The sequence below is a fragment of the Jaculus jaculus genome, chromosome 13, assembly GCF_020740685.1.
Source record: "Jaculus jaculus isolate mJacJac1 chromosome 13, mJacJac1.mat.Y.cur, whole genome shotgun sequence".
NCBI classification, from domain to species: Eukaryota; Metazoa; Chordata; class Mammalia; order Rodentia; family Dipodidae; genus Jaculus; species Jaculus jaculus.
This window is the reverse complement of record NC_059114.1, coordinates 20,990,143-21,007,315: the sequence shown is the minus strand read 5'-3', so window position 1 is coordinate 21,007,315 and position 17,173 is coordinate 20,990,143.

The window sequence follows — 17,173 nt, the reverse complement described above, 5'->3', positions numbered from 1 at the left end:
CCTCCTCCTCCAGCTGCCCCCAAAGGCGGCTCGGAGAGATGTAGAGTGATATTACAATTGATCGGACAGCCGTGATGGCGTGTCCGCGTTTTGTCGTTCCTGGGGAGACGGAAAGCGGGTCGGCTAATAGAACGATTTGGCCTACAAGACAGCTCCTGTCTGATGAACCGTCCGACACAAACGTCAATAACAATTGGATTGTCTGTAAGCTACAGTCACTTAGGGCTCCGGAGCCTGTCCTCAGAGCTGGGATTGAAACCCTCAGCCTTGTGAACTCCAAATCAAGTTTGGCACGGGGAATGAAAAGCCATCAGGAGTAATGGCATTACGAGCCTGTTGGTCGAAGAAGTGCAAAGGGCTCCCAATTGTGTGCGGGCTCCAGTGTCGCGGGCCAGGGGACGGTGGCACGGAAGCCAGCTGAGAGGCTGGGGAGCCCTCGGAAGCGCAGTCATATGGAGGTTGGGTCATGGAGCCTGGAATCTGGGCTCTGCCATTCCTCAATTGTGTGGCTTTGGATCAATGTTCTTTCAGTGTCTGTTTCCTCCGGTGGAATAGGGGTGACTTAGGACCTAAAAGGAGGGGGGCATGATCTTGCAAGCCTTAACCACTGAGCTAGCTCTCCAGCCCCGGGCAAGATCTTATAGAGATGTGTTTGGTCATCATAGAGCAGACAATTACTGGAGGAGTAGCCAGCCAGCCTGAACGTTCGCCGCTGAGTCAGGAGTTAGGAGTCAGGCTTGGTGCTTTTTTATTTGGGGCGGGGCTGGGGTTTTGCCATAATGTCTTGCTCTAGCCCAGCTGTCCTGGAATTCACTACGCAGTCTCAGGCTGCCCTCGAACTCACAGTGATCCTTCTGCCTCTACCTCCTGAGTCCTGGGCTTAAAGGTGTGCGCCACCACGCCCGGCCAGGTATGGTGGTTTTCAAATGCGTAACAGGTGCTGGGGTGATAGCTCGGGTGGGTAAAGTGCTTGTCAAATAGGCAAGAGGACCAGCGTTTGGATCCCCAGCACCCACATAAAAGCTGGGAGTGGGGGTGTATGTATGTAATCCCTGCACTGGGGAGAGGGGGACAGGAGGATCCTTGGGGCTCAGCGGCCAAGCAGCCTAGCAGAATCAGTGAGCCCCGGGTGCAACAAGACCCTGTCTCAGAAAAGAAGGTGGAACAAAACATAAGGCGGAGAGTGATCGAGGAACACACCCAGTGTCTACCTGTGGTCGCCACAACATATACACATGTGCATGTGTACCCCCCCCCACACGCATGTACCTGTGCACATGTAAGCATGTAAACACACCCTACATACATATGGTAGAGTGCTGGCCAGCATTCGTGAGGTCTTAGGGTCAATTCACAGTAACACACGTAACACACACACACACACACTTACGCACATTCACATATACATGTATGCATACACACTTATGCAACACATACTTACACACTCATACACATATACACACATACACACACACATATATACACTCTAGAAAAAAATAGTTCTGGGGCTAGAGAGATGACTTAGTGGTTAAGGTGCATGCCTGTGAAGGCTAAGGATCCAGGTTCGATTCTCCAGGTCTCACGTAAGCCAGATGCACATGGTGGCACATGTATCTGGAGTTCATTTGCAGTGGCTAGAGGCCCTGGAGCACCCATTCTCTCTCTCTCTCTCCCTCTCTCTGTCTATAATAAAATAAATAAACAAATCTTTAAAAAAAAAGTTCCCAGAGCATCAAAAATTTCCCACTGTCCTCAGGGGCTGGAGGGATGGCTTAGTGGTTAAGGCGTTTGCCTGCAAAGCCAAAGCACCCAGGTTTGATTCCCCAGGACCCACGTTAGCCAGATGCACAAGGGGGCACACACATCTGGAGTTTGTTTGCAGAGCTGGAGGCCCTGGTGCGCCCACTCATTCTCTCTTTCCTTCTTTCTCTGTCAAATAAATAAATATTTTATTTTATTTGGTTTTACGAGGTAGGGTCTCACTCTGGTCCAGGCTGACCTGGAATTAACTCTGTAGTCTCAGGGTGGCCTTGAACTCATGGCGATCCTGCTACCTCTGCCTCCCGAGTGCTGGGATTAAAGGCATGCGCCACCACGCCCGGCTAAATAAATAAATATTTTAAAAAGTCCCCACTGTTCCCAGCTTATAACCCATCAACGGTCTCAATCTTTCATATAAAGGTCAGAAGGAGAGGGCGTGTGGTGTGGAAGGAGGGTGTTCTGGTCCAGCGACCCAGTTCCCTGCATCTCATCTGTGTGCACCAGGCTGAGCATGCTGGGAGCAGAAAAGCAGGGACAAGGAAGAACAGGAGAAATTGGGATTTCAAAAGAGCCCTTATGTGTTGACAGAGGGATGGGGGATGAAAATAGCACTAGAGGATGATCCTGCCCCCCCACCCCCACCCCGCGCCCTTCTACTTGGAAACCAAGTGTGTTCTGCATAGCACGGGGAATTCCTAGCCAGTCCCAGGGACCTCAGTTCACGCAGTGAATCTCAGCCACGCTGTGTAGCCGAGAATGACCTTGAACTTCTCGTTTCTTCTGGGCTTACAGGCATGGGCCACCATGCCTTGTTTATACTCTGCCGGGGATTGAACCCAGGGCCTCATGCATGCTGGGTAGGAACTCACTAACTCAGTGACATACATTGCCAGCTGGAGTATCCCTTGTGTAAGCTTCCCTGTTAGACTCTTTAAGCTCGGCCCCTGGCCTACTGCTTGTGTGATCTTTCCCAAGTTAAATACTAAATATCCTTCAGGTTGACCGGCTGACCATCATGTCAACAAAACATGTGGATTTTGAGGTTGGACCAAATTTGGCCTCATGGCTGGCCCATTACTGGGGTGATGTGTGACAAGCATGTCACCTTCGTTTTCTGACTTGAGAACAGAGAGAGGCTTGTACCTTTTTATTTTTTTTTTGAGCACCATGGACCTCCAATAGATTCATATATCTTTTTTTTTTTTCCTTTCTCAAATTATTTATTTATTTGAGGGATAGAGAGAAATGGGTGCATCAGGGCCTCCAGCCACTGCAAATGAACTCCAGACACGTGTGCCACCTTGTGCATCTGGCTTACGTGGGTCCTGGGGAATCAAACCTGGGTCCTTTGTCTTTGTAGGCAAGCGCCTTAACCACTGAGCAATTTCTTTTGTCCTTATGTATGGTTTTTAAAACAAACAAACCACCCTGAATCTTTTCTTTTTTTCTTTTTTTTTTTTTTTCGAGGTAGGGTCTCACTCTAGCCCAGGCTAACCTGTAATTCATGACCCAGGGTGATCTTGAACTCACAGCAATCCTCCTACCTCTGCCTCCCCAGTACTGGGATTAAAGGTGTGTGCCACCACGCCCAGTTTATGTCGATGTTTTTTTTTAACAGTTTTATTCTCCTCTGCCATCCATGGTGGATTATTGATGGGCCCAATATTGTGTAGTTATGACAGTCACTGTGACGCCATGAAGACAAATGCCATGCTTTGTCCAGAAAACAGTACACAATGGCACGGTGCCCTTCCTCTAGCTCTTAGGTTCTTTCCTCCTCCCTCTTCAGCAGTATTTGCTGAACTTTGGAGGGGGTGACGTACATGTCTTACCCTGTCCTCAGTACTTGGATCGATTATGACTCTCCCTAGCAGTCACCAAAACTGGAAAAAAAAAAAAAAAAAGCAACTTCTCCGACCAGCACCAATCTATGACCACTCTAAATCTTATGGCTTCAAAAGTGGTTACATTTACAGTGCTCATATAATGTGGGCAGTGTGTCATGGGCTGTGGAATCCTCTAGAAGTTCACTTGCTTATGTGTCTAGAGATTGGTGGGGCCTCTGCTGTGCCAGCTGTAGGACACGTACATGTGGCACTATCCCTGTGGCTACCTGGCTTCCATAAGATGACCTCTCAGTCCCCAGCATGCTTCTCAAGAGAGAGAAAGCCAGGTGGGAGGAAGAAAGATGGTCTTTGGTGACTTCACCTGGAGGTCACAGAAGGTCACTGTACTGCCTGGTTAACGGGGAAGTCATAACGTTGCGGTAATTTGAATGGATGTGTACCCCATAGACTCAAGGCATTTTATTAAACATTTAACTTGGCTCTCCAGTGACCCTGGCTGGAGGATGTGTCACTGGGAGCCCGATCTTGAAGTCCAGCCCTAAGGTGTGTTTGGAGGTGGATCTGATTCCAGCCCAAAGGTATGCTGAGCAGTCTAAGCTCTGGCGGGGTCCCTGTTCACTGCCCATTTGTGCTTGCTGCTTTTGGGTGTTTGCTGGCTCGTGATGGTTTCTCTCTGCTTGCATGAATGGAAGCAGCTTCTCCCGCCACCAATGAAACATCCGCCCTGGATCTGTAAGCTTGAAATGCCCCCCTTCTTCCCCTAAACTGTGCCTGGTTTAGACGTTCACTCCAGCAACGTGGAAGCTGACTACAACAACATTCCACGTTTCAAGGAAATACAGGGCCATCTTTGTTGTGGGAGTGTCAACATTCTGGAAGAATGAAAGTCGACTGGGGGTACTGTGTTGGCCAGATGTTCTCTGGGGGAGAACTGCAATATGCCACGGTTTGTATACAGACTGTTCTTTGCGGGGTAGCTGTCGCATGGGAAATAGATGCTCCCACTTCATGATTCAAGGTCTTCCTGCCGCCAGAAACTGCACATCCCGGAGATAGATCTCAGAACCTGCTCTTCCCTGTTGCTGGGTAGACCCGCAGCAGGTCTTCAGCCAGTGTGTGTTGAGTGACTGGCGAGTGGTTCTGAAGGGTCCCATCCAGTGGCTCTCAAACCTGACCTTGGATCAAAATCACTGAGGTTTTGATAGGTTTAAAAATCCACCCAGTAAAGAAAAATGAAGTTATGAAATTTGCAGAAAAATGGATGGACCTGGCAAGGATTATACTAAGTGAGGTAACCCAGGCCCAGAAAGCCAAGCGCCACATGTTCTCTCTCATATGTGGATCCTGGCTACAGATGATTGGGCTTCTGCGTGAGAAAGAAAATACTTAGTAGCAGAGGCCAGTAAGTTAAAAAGGAGACATAAAGGGTAGAGAAAGGAAGGGAGGAGGGTACTTAATTGGTTGATATTGTATATATGCAAGTACAATGATTGTGATGGGGAGGTAATATGATGGAGAATGGAATTTCAAAGGAGAAAGTGTGTGTGTGGGTGGGAGGGAATTAACATGGGATATTTTTTATAATCATGGAAAATGCTAATAAAAATTAAAAAAAAATAAAATAAAAATCCACCCAGGTTTCACCTCTGACTTCCTAAATCACAATCTCCAAGGCTGGAGCCTGGGCATAAGCTTTTTAATCCCTTGAAATTAGTACAGGTTAATTGTAGAAAAGAATGGGTCTTGTTGGTGACATATTCATACGGGTATCTAAAGGATTGTGACCTGCTTACCCACCCCAGTTCCCTTTTTGTTCACCTCCACCATACTGTCTCGTTCCTCTTCCCAACCAGTTTCCTTTCTATTTTCATGTTGTTGGGCTTTTTTTTTTGTCTTGTCTTGTCTTGTCTTGTCTTGTCTCTTTTCTTTTCTTTTCTTTTCTTTTCTTTTCTTTTCTTTTCTTTTCTTTTCTTTTCTTTTCTTTTTTTCTTCCCTTCCCTTCCCTTCCCTTCCCTTCCCTTCCCTTCCCTTCCCTTCCCTTCCCTTCCCTTCCCTTCCCTTCCCTTCCCTTCCCTTCCCTTCCCTTCCCTTCCCTTCCCTTCCCTTCCCTTCCCTTCCCTTCCCTTCCCTTCCCTTCCCTTCCCTTCCCTTCCCTTCCCTTCCCTTCCCTTCCCTTCCCTTCCCTTCCCTTCCCTTCCCTTCCCTTCCTCCCTCCCTCCCTCCCTCCCTCCCTCCCTCCTCCCTTCCTTCCTTCCTTCCTTCCTTCCTTCCTTCCTTCCTTCCTTCCTTCCTTCCTTCCTTCTCGCTCTCTCTTTCTTTGTCATTTGGCTTTTTGAGGTATGGTCTCTCTCTAGCCCACGCTGACCTGGAATTCACTATGTACCCCTAGGCTGGCCTCAAACTCATGGAGATCCTCCTACCTCTGCCTCCTTAGTGCCTAGCGCCAGTATGAGCTGTTATCACACCTGGCTCTCTTTCATGTTTTAAAAAATGAGTCTAGATTGTTCCTATGAAAGAAAACTTGTGCTACTTGCGTTTTACTGAGTCTGACCCATTTTGCTTAACACGATGATCTCATTTCCATCCATTTTCCTGCAAGTGACATAGTGGTCTCCTTTATGGCTGAATGAGTAACATTGCATTGTGACATAAATGCCACATTTCCCCTCATCTGTCCATGGGCACCTGGCTTGGCTCTTGTGAATAGTGTCTCACAGGTGCTCTGGGGCATGTTGACTTTAATACTTTCAAGTATTTTCTCAGGAATGATATTGCTGGACCAGATGGTAATTTTTAAAAAACTTCTTAAAATATTTTTAAATTGTTTACTTGCTCGAGATATAAAGAGACAGATAAATAGAAAGAGAATGGGTGCTCCAGGGCCTCTAGCCACTGCAAACAAACTCCAGACACACGCATTACCTTGTGCAACTGGCTCACGTGGGTACTGGGGAATTGAACCTGGTCCTTAAGCTTTGTAGGCAAGTACCTTAACCTATCTCTCCATATATATATTGGTTTTTGAGGTAGGGTCTCACCCTAGCTCAGGCTGACCTGGAATTTACTATGTAGTCTCAGGGTGCCCTTGAACTCATGGCGATCCTCCTACCTCTGCCTCCCGAGTGCTGGGATTATAGGCATATGCCACCATGCCTGGCTCAGCCCTAATGTTTTAAAAGATCTTTTATTTATTATTTATTTACAACTAGAGAGAAAGGGGGGATGGGTATACTAGGGCCTCTTTGAACTCCAGATACATGTAACACTTTGTGCGTCTGGTTGTACATGAGTACTGCAGAATCAAACCCACGCTACCAGGCTTTGCAATCCAGTGCCTTTAACCACTGAGCCATTTTTCTGGCTCTAAATGGTAATCCTATCCTTACACTTTTTGAGGAACAGCCACACTGATTTCCACCATGGCTGCACAAGCTATGCATTTACAAAATATTATATTTATTTATTTGGAGAGTGAGAGAGAGGGAGAGAGAGAGAGAGAGAGAGAGAGAGAGAGAGAGAGAGAGAGAGAGAGAGAGAGAATGGGCACACCAGGGCCTCTAACAACTGCAAATGAACTCCAGATACACGTGCCACCTTGTGCATCTGGCTTTTGTGGGACCTGGAGAATTGAACCTGGGTCCTTAGGCTTCATAGGCAAGTGCCTTAACAGCTGAGCCATGTCTCCAGCTGCATAATGTGTTTCAATCATAATCTCCTCCCGTTCTTCCTTTTGTCCCTCCTCTCTTCTTTGCAGCCAGTCCTCTTCTACTTGGATGTCTTCTTTCCTCCCTCCCTCCTTCTCTCCTTCTCTCCCTCCCTCTCTTCCTTCCCGCTCCTTCCCTCCTTCTGTTTTCTTTCTTTCCTTTCCTCCCTCCTTCTTTCCTTCCTTTCTTCTTTCCTTCCTCCCTCCCTCCCTCCCTTCCTCCTTTCTCTCTCTCTTTCTTCCCTGCTTTCTTTCTTTTCCTTTAAAAAATTACTTATGTATTTGCAAGCAGAAAAGAAAGAATGGGGGATGGGCACATTGGCCATGGCAAATGAACTCCACATGCATATGCCACCTTGTGCATCAAGCTTTACATGGGTCCTGAGAAATTGTATCCAGGCTATCAGGTTTGAGCAAGTGCCTTTAACCCCTGAGCAATCTCTCCAGCTCCTATCTTTCTCTCTCCTTTTGCTTTCTTTTCCTTCCTTTCTTCCTTCCTTTGTTCCTCCTTCCTTTTCCTTCACCTCCTCCACACTCACTGATGGAGTGTCAATATGGTAAAAGTCGCGTGTGCAGGTAATGACTGCTGTTGAGGGGACAGGAAGGCAGCCACCACGATCTGCCTGGAAGACATCATTACACAGCACTCCTCTCCATCCTCTGACTCTTAAATTCTTTCCTCTTCTACAATGTTCCCTGAGCCTTGGAGGGAGTGGCAGAGAGGTATCAGTCAACATTAAACACTCCGCTGTCTCGTCTTCTCAGCACTATGGTGAGTTTTGAGGCTCCCCAGTAATCTCCACCATCTGAACAGAGAAGCTTCTCCAACCAGAGAGCAGCCCTAACCTATGGCGCTGGCCACTTTTCTAGTTGCTGTGACAGAATACCTGACGGAGGCCACCTAAGAGAGGAAGGGTGGACTTTGCCCCATGACTTGAGGGGACGCAGGAGACATGGCGGAAGGGGCTTTCTGTGATGTTGAGAAGCGTGTGGCACGACTCCTTACGTGTCAGCAGCTCAGGAAGTTGAGGGATCCACTTTGTTGGGAGGGAGGAGGAGCTAAGACCCCCCCAAGTCCTGCCCCACCGTGACCCACTTCCACCAGCCAGACTCCACTTCCTAATGGTTCGTTAACGGCCCTGGGGCTGAGGAGATGGCTTAGCGGTTAAAGGTGTTTGCTTGCAAAGCCTGCAAGCCTGCGTTCAATTTCCCAGTACTCACGTAAAGGCAGATGCACAAACATGCATCTGGAGTTCTTTGGCAGTGGTAAGGGATTCTAGCCTGCCCATATTCTCTCTCTGCTCATAAATAAAGGTACAATTTATCAAAGATTTTAATATTTTTATTTATTTGTAAGAAGAGAGAAATAGAAGAGAGACAGACAGGGAGAATGGGTGTGCCAGGACCTCTGGACACTGCAAATAAACTCCAGATGCTTGTACCACTTTGTGCATCTGGCTTTATGTGGCTACTGGGGAATCAAACCCAGATAGTTAGGCTTTGCAGGTAAGCACCTTTACTGCTGAGCCATCTCTACAGCCCTTCCCCCTTTTACTTTTGAGGTAGGGTCTCATTCTAGCAGAGGCTGATCTCCCAATTTTTTTCTCTTTTTTTTGAGATAGGGTCTCACTCCAGCCCAGGTTGACCTGACATTCACTATATAGTCTCCGGGTGGCCTCAAACTCATAGCGATCCTCCTACCTCTGCCTCCTGAGTGCTAGGATTAAAGGCATGCACCGCCAGGCCAGGCTAGCCCCTGAAATGTTTTTATTTTTAAAAGGTCTATCAGTTCCTAAAACAGCGATAAGTGTCCAGACACAGAGTCTGAGGGCTCATTTTATCTCAAGCAATCCTGCAGCTCAGGAGTGCCTCATTTCAGAATGACAACTGAACATCATCCAGGAAAGTTCTGGGCCCTTTGAGTTCGGGGCTTTGCAACCATGCATTGCCCCACACCCAGGATGCCACACTTTGGAAGAACGCCACTTGAAACTGGAATGATCTGCCGGCCCATCCCAAGTTCCTTGGAAGCAAGTTCTGATGCCACTCACATTGGAGGGGCAGCCAGATGTCTAGAGATTCCATGTGAGAAATAGGGTCTTCATGGATGTCTTCCCTAGAGTTGGGTGTCTCAGCAGTACCTACAGAAGTCAGGGGTGTTCCCCAAAGGGACACTGGGAGTTCTGGGCTTGTCTGTGAAGTCTCTTGGTGGTCTGTTCTTGGTGGTGAGCATTTACATGTGGGGGACAAATATTTAATTTCCGTTGTCATATATGAGGAAGAGAAAGAAAGAATGGTGGGAGAGGATGGAGAGTGAGTGTGTGGAGGAGAGGCAGGAGAGCGAGGGTGGACCCAAAACAGAGAGAGAGAAGAAAAAATAAACCCAACAATTTAATGTGGATTTATAGACTATCAAAATAGTTCCCACATCCTCTTTGGCCTGTCTACCCAGTAACCTTTGGGGGGTTAAAGTTTCTGCAGAAAATTCCCAACTTTGCAGAGCAAAATGTCAAGCATTCATTGTTTTTAGGGCAAAAATGCCTGGCTGCTGTCTTGGAGTCTTGTGTTCTAGGACATGGGAGACAATTTTAAAAGCACTGCTATTTCAGGAGGGTTGGCATTTCTCAGTCCTATTAAAGTTGGGCCAGGCCAGACCTGAGCACCCAGTGTCCCCCTGGCAGGGCCAGCCCTCCCTTGGAAGCAGAGCGAGCCTGCTCACAATAGTTCCTGCCGTTTGCAAGAAAGCCGTTTTCAATTCGCCATGCAGTTGAGCAGGGAAATTAGGTTCTGTTGTAAAGGACATTAGCTTGTACAACCTCTGGTTGGTTTAGTTTTATTTTATTTTATTATTTTATTTTATTTTTGTATTGCTCTTTAAGAGTTGAGCAGCTGAAAAGTCAATAAGTAGAACTTTTATTTAACACAGGTTGAGTCTATAGGGCCCCATGGGAGGGAAACGGAACTTTTTTTTTTTTTTTTTTGGAACAGAACAATCTACAGTCTGCCACAAATCTGCTGTCGTGGTGTCCCAGCCACGTCCTGGGTCTTTTGAAGACGTTCTTTAATTTTGTCTTTGACAATGGCAGCTGGTATGCCATTTCCCGCTGATGGAGCTCCGAGTGGAAACGGAGGCTCTGGCGGAAAGGACTCTCAGCGGTGTGCTTGTGGGGGGCGCTGTCCTTTGCTGAGGTTTTCCTTCACAGGTCTCCCTCCCTCCCTCCCTTCCTCTTTCCATTCTCTTTTCTTCCTTCCTTCTTTCCTTTCTCTCTCTCTTTCTTTCTTCTATCCTTCCTTCCTTTCCTTTTCTTTCCCCTCCCTTCCTTTCTGTTTTCTTTCTCATGTAGCCTAGGCTGGCCTTAAACTCTCTGTGTAGCAGAGGCTGGCCCTGAATTTCTGAACTCCTGATATTTCTTCCTCCACTTCCCAAGTGCTGGAATAACAGGTATGGGCTATCAGTCTTTCCCTGTCTCTCTCTTTCTTTTTTTTTTTTCTCTCTTCTTTCTTACATGACCTTGACAAAGTTCTCTAGCACTGAGATATGTCCCCTGCTCTTTTTATTACTTTTATTTTGAGAAAGGGTCTTACTAAATGGTTCAGGCTAGCCTTGACCTCACTATGTAGCTCATGCTGGCCTTGAACCTGGAATCTTCCTGCCTCAGCTTCCTATGAGCCCTCCTATAATCCTGAGCTGGGATTACAGGGATGCATCACCAGGCCCAGCTAACACATACTCCCCCTCCCTGCTTCCCGTCCGCTCTTTCTCTTTTTAAGTATTTTATTTATTTATTCATTTATTTGAGAGAGAGGCAGACAGAGAGAGAATGGGTACTTCGGGGCCACTAGCCACTGCAAACAAACTCCAGATGCATGCATCATTAAAAAAATATTTTTTTTTTATTTATTTGAGAGTGAAAGACAGAGGAAGAGGCAGAAAGAAAGAGAGAATGGGTGTGCCAGGGCCTCTAGCCACTGCAAATGAACTCCAGATGCATGTGCCCCCCTTGTACATCTGGCTTACGTGGGTCTTGGGGAATTGAACCGGGGTCCTTAGGCTTTGCAGGCAGATGCCTTAACTGCTAAGCCATTTCCCCAGCCCATGCACCATTTTTGCATCTGGCTTATGTGGGGTCTGGGGAATCAAACCTGGGTCTTTAGGCTTCACAGGCAAGCACCTTAACTGCTAAGCCATCTCTCCAGTCCTCCCCCATCTTTCTTTCTTTCTTTCTTTCCTTCCTTCCTCCTTTCTTCCTTTCTCTCTTTCCTTCCTTGCTTTCTCTCTCTTTTTTCTTTCTTTCTCTTTCCTTCCATCTTTCTCTCTCTCTTTTGTGTGTGGGTACTCACATGCATGTGCATGTGTTTAGAGTCCAGAGGACAACCTTGGGCGTTAGCTACTCTCCAACTCTTTGAAACAGGATCTCTCATTGGCATGGAGTTCACCAATTAGGCTAGACTGTCTGGTCAGCAAACTCCAGGGACCCACCTGACTCCATCCCCCCAGCACTGGGATTAGGAGCAGATGCCACCATACCTGGGCTTTCTACATGGGTACTGGGGATTGAACTCAGCTGCTTAGGCTTGTAAGGTGAACACTTTACCTACTGAGCCATCTTGCCAGCCACACAAGTGTTTCTCCAGCACTTACCATGCCAGGCTCTGTGTTGGCATAGACACCCAAAGGTGGTTCTGTCTCTCACTGTGCTCTGCCATTCTTCTCGCTGTCTCCCAGTCTCTTACTCAAGCATGGCCCTGCGGGGTCATTTGGAGACACAGTCCCATTCCTGTGTAGACCCAGTAGACTCCAGTGATGTGTGGACCGCCTTTGTCTCCAGCATGCTGTGACTCCAGAAGTGTGTGTGTGTGTGTGTGTGTGTGTGTGTGTGGAGGTATCCCCGTGCAAACCCAGATCCTATACCATGAACAACTGCTCTTCTATTGCTTTTAAAAATGATTCATTTATTTGCAGCAGAGAGACAGGTAGAGAGGAGACAGAGAGAATGGGCGCATCAGGGCCTCCAGCCACTGCAGTCAAACTCCAGATGCATGAACCATTTTGTGGGCACTAGGGAATCGTACCTGGGTCATTAGGCTGTGTAGGCAAATTTAACCACGAGCCATCTCTCTAGCCCTCTTCTATTTTTTTTTTTCACCCTTCTTTGAGTGATACCTTTATCCATTTCCTTCTGGCAACTGCTCCTCTGAAACTCTAAGTTTGGCATGTGACAGAAACTTCCCAGTCACAGCATTCCACACCTGCCCCCACTGATTGGTCCAAACATTAGCTCGTGATTCAGGCTTGATCAGTAAAGTTGTTTCCCTAGGCACAGGTAGGGGAGACTTTTGGGAGTTGTAGACACAGTTCCAGCTTCCTGGTGGCAGGTGTCTTAGGAGACTTAAATGACCCCAAAAGAACAGATAACAGGGAGAGGAGATGGGGACCTGCAGGTCACAGTCCTTGGCTACTCCCTCCTTCCCCTTTCTGTGTTTTGAGAGCGGTTTACTGCCCTCTCTCCTCTGTTTTCTGTCTTCAGTTACTTTTAGTAGGAACAGCCTTCTGTCACACCCAGGACGTCTTGACTATGCTGGAGAGAACTCTCAGGAGGAAAAGCAACACTGAAGCCCCCCCACCCCATCTCCTCACATGTGAGGTGTCAGGTCCCAGGTGGGGGGGCCGGGCTGAGTGGGGCTGGTGAGGGTGGTGACTCTACTGCTGGCGGTTGTGATAGGAGGTTTGACATCCCTGTGGGGAAGAGCCTGGGTATTGAGAGATGACTACTTTAGGTTCAAGTCCAGCCCCCTCCCAGACATCACATCGGGAGGATTACTTCACCACTCGGAGCATCTCCTTGATGACTAGAGAGAAAAACAGAAGTGCTCCAATGCCTGCCTTGAATCCTGGATCAAAGGTGGAATAGTCCCGATGATCCCATTTTCCAGATGGAAAAACTGAGTTCCATAGGGGGACGAAAAAACTGGCCTAAAGGCCACGGAGCTGCTGAGCAGAAGGACTAGAGTCAGCCCTGGCCTTCAGACCTCAAACTAGTCTTTTCTTTCTCTCTCTCCCCCGTTTTCCCCTTTACAGTTCTCCCACCCCAAGCCCCCACCTGGCTCAGATCCGGCCCCTTGCAGCTCCTCTGAACTCGGGAAAAGCTCCGATTCCTCACGTACACACAGTTGTGCTGTCTCAGGAAGCTTGCAATAAATTTTTTTTTTTTCAGGCAACGCCTTGCTCCCATCTCTGCAAAACAATGTATTTATTATTACTAAGCCGTTTCCATCTTTGAGGAGAAAATGCATACCACATGACTCCCCAAAGCGGAGCAGGCCCGGTTTACAAATACAGTACGTTAATAGCTTTGTAAACATTTATTCAGGATGACAGCTGAGAGTCGCATGTGGCATTAATTAGAAGGCTCAGCTATGCGGCCTATTAAGAGTGAGGTTAAATCTGAATTAGTTGGCTTGACTCAGACAACAGGCTCTGGGGAACAAAACTTTTTTCTACTATGTTCTGACTGTTGATGTAGGACATGTTGGGGGGCAGAGGAGGGTCTTGGCTCTTAGGAGGGGGGAAGCCTGTGTCTTGGCACAATGGTTGCTGAGTCATGGGGTTGCAACATAGTTTGGGGTGGCTTCCCCATAGGTCACTTGCCCTGTGTACTTCCTGGGGGGCTGGGATCTTCAACACAGGGTGTTTCATGTTTGTTTCCATCCCAGAGAGCAAGGGGACAGGGTCTGGCAGGGTCAGCCTTCCCTGGTCTGGGGGGTTAGGTGGGTCACCTCCTCTTGATGGCTGCGTCTTTCCTGCTGCATCAGCCAAGGGCCATGTGTTACCTCAGTTGCTTGTGGTAACCTGGCCACGTCATCCTCTGGATCCCCTTGCATCACACTGCTGATGGGGGACCTAGTGAGACCTGAAGGCCACCTGTACCATGTTTCCCCCTTTTCTGGAATGGAGGGGGGGAACCTCAAAGTCTTTCTCAGTGGGATCATTTAAATCTTGGCCCCGTGTTCCTGATGGCTCTCAAATGTAGATGTTTTAGTTTATTTCCAGATGTCATATATCCAATAGACATATCCCACCAGCCTGGGAAGAAGGTGACATTTGTCACCTGAGTGTAAACTTTTTTTTAAAAAAAAAAATAATTTATTTATTTATGAGAGAGAGAAGGACAGAAAAGATGCACCAGGGCCTCCAGCTACTGCGAACAAACTCCAGATGCATGTGCCACCTTGTGCATCTGTCTTATGTGGGTCCTGGGTATCAAACCTGTGTCCTTAGGCTTCACAGACAAGTGCCTTAACCTCTAAGCCGCCTCTTTAGACTATGTACTGAACTATTTTTTTTTGTTGTTGTTGTTGTTTTGTTTTGGTTTTTCGAGGTAGGGTCTCTAGCCCAGGCTGACCTGGAATTCACTATGGAGTCTCAGGGTGGCCTTGAACTCACAGTGATCCTCCCACCTCTGCCGGAGAGCTGGGAGTAAAGGAGTGCGCCACCACGCCCGGCTTACACTTTTTCATTGTATTTTAATTTCACTTTTGATAATTTCATTCACGTATGTAATGCATTTTGATCATATTCAACCCCCACCATGCTCTCATGCTCCTTCCCACTAAATCACTCCTCGAGTCCCCTTCCTACTTTCATGTTTTTTAAATTTTCTTTTTGTTCATTTTTATTTATTTACTTGAGAGCGACAGAGAAAGAGGCAGATAGAAAGAGAGAGAGAATGGGCGTGCCAGGGCTTCCAGCCTCTGCAAACGAACTCCAGACGCGTGCGCCCCCCTGTGCATCTGGCTAACGTGGGTCCTGGGGAACCGAGCCTCGAACCGGGGTCCTTAGGCTTCGCAGGCAAGCGCTTAACCGCTAAGCCATCTCTCCAGCCTCATGGGTATTTCTGTTTTTTTTTTGTGACCCACTATTATTATTAAATTAGTATGGACAACTTACCAGTGGTTGTGCCACTAAAGAATATGTTGGGTCTAAGCTCATTTCATACCTGGAATACATCCCTTAAAGAGTGTCACGCAGGCAGGTGCCTTGATTTTATATCCATGCCTTGGTGATTTTGGAGTAGCCCAATCACATTGCTTTCCTGCCTCGGGGATTCTGCATGTTCCTTCGTTGTATGAAACATGCACTGGAGTCCTGACGGGTGTTTGTGGTGCTTTGAATCAGGTGTCCTCACAGACTCATCATGGTCTTTGAATGTGAGGTCCCCAACTGGTGGTGTTTTAGGAGGCGGAGCCTTGCTGGAGGAAGCATGTTGTTGGGGTGTTAGCAGCCCGGTTCCCTTTGCCAGAGTTCCTCTCACTTTTGTTGCTTTCTGCCAGTTGCTGTGGCAACATGGGATGTCCAGCTTCTGCTCTACCATGCTTTCCCGTCATGGCGAAAGTTCCCATTAAGACTGTAAGCGGAGATAAACCCTTTCCTCCTATCAGCTGCTTGTGGTCAGGTGTTCTGTCCCAGCAACTCAAAAGTAACCACTACAACATTTGAGTCCGCTTTGACCTTTCCTCATCAGGGAATGTTTTTCAGGAACCTGTGAATACGGAAGGGACCCAGGTCTCTCTTGGTTTCCAAGACCTGGGCTGGCGGTCTCTGAATGTGTTGAGTGAGTGTGGGGAAGGATGAGGGGCCTTGGGAAGCCACAAGCCTTGTAGGGTGCTTGGGTTTATCACCTGTAAAGTGGGGTGGTGGGCAGGGCAGGAGGGCTGGCTAGGTGAGGACTGAGGAGGCCGGGAACTGGTGCCAGCTCCAAGCCCTGGGGTCTGCTCCTAAGCTGAGCTTGAAGGACTCGGATCCCTCAGTGTTGGCTCATTTTTCCTTCCCTCCCTCCCTCCCTCCCTCCCTCCCTCCCTCCCTCCCTCCCTCCCTCCCTCCCTCCCTCCCTCCCTCCTTCCTTCCCTCTCTTCTTTTTCTTTCTTTCCTCCCTTCCTTCCTTCCTTCCTTCCTTCCTTCCTTCCTTCCTTCCTTCCTTCCTTCCTTCCTTCCTTCCTTCCTTCCTTCCTTCTTTCTTTCTTTTTGCAAGAGGAGAGAGAGAGAGAGAAAGAGAGAGAGAGAGGGAATGTGCTAGGGCCTTCAGCCACTATAAACTCCAGATGCATGTACCACTTTGTACATCTGGCTTTACGTGGGTACGGGGGAATAGAACCTGGGTCATTAGGCTTTGCACAAAAATTCCTTAACCGATGAGCCATCTTTTCAGGCCCCACTTTTTTTTTTTTTTTTTTTTTTTTTTTTTAGCAGTTTTCAAACACTGGATTTTTCCTTCAAACAACCCAAACTATAATGAAGTTGGAATGGGCAGCTTTCCCTTCTCTTGCCATCTAGAATGTTCTAGGAAGCTGCAGGACCCTTTGCAAAGGTTTGACCTAATGTTTCATTGAGTAGATGGAGAAGCTGCCACTCAGGAGAAGCAGTGAATGGCCTGACTGGGAAGATGTAGGGTCGGGGTTCAAATCCCACTGCATCTCTCCAAGAGTGCGAGAGTTTGAGAAAGCTTCCATAGTGGCTGCTGGCCACGCCCACAGATCAGTGGCGGTTGAGGGGGTGTGTCCAGGAGGTGGATCCTCTGGCTTCTAGTCTTCTGACTCCCAACATGGTATCTACAGCAGTTCTGGGGCCTGATAGAAGACGTGGGAATCAGGCAGTGGTCCCTCGTTCCAGACTGTTGCTGAGGAAAGAGGCCAAGTGGGACTATGGCTGTAGCCGATGCCCCTTCCTTCTTCCTCCGTCTTCCAGTGTCCCGATGTGGATGCTGCCCTGGGAGTTTGGATAGAACCAGAAGCCCACAATGATTACTGTGATAGCTGTGGGAACGCCTCTTCACAGCACCTCTGTAGACTTTTATTTTTGGTGTCC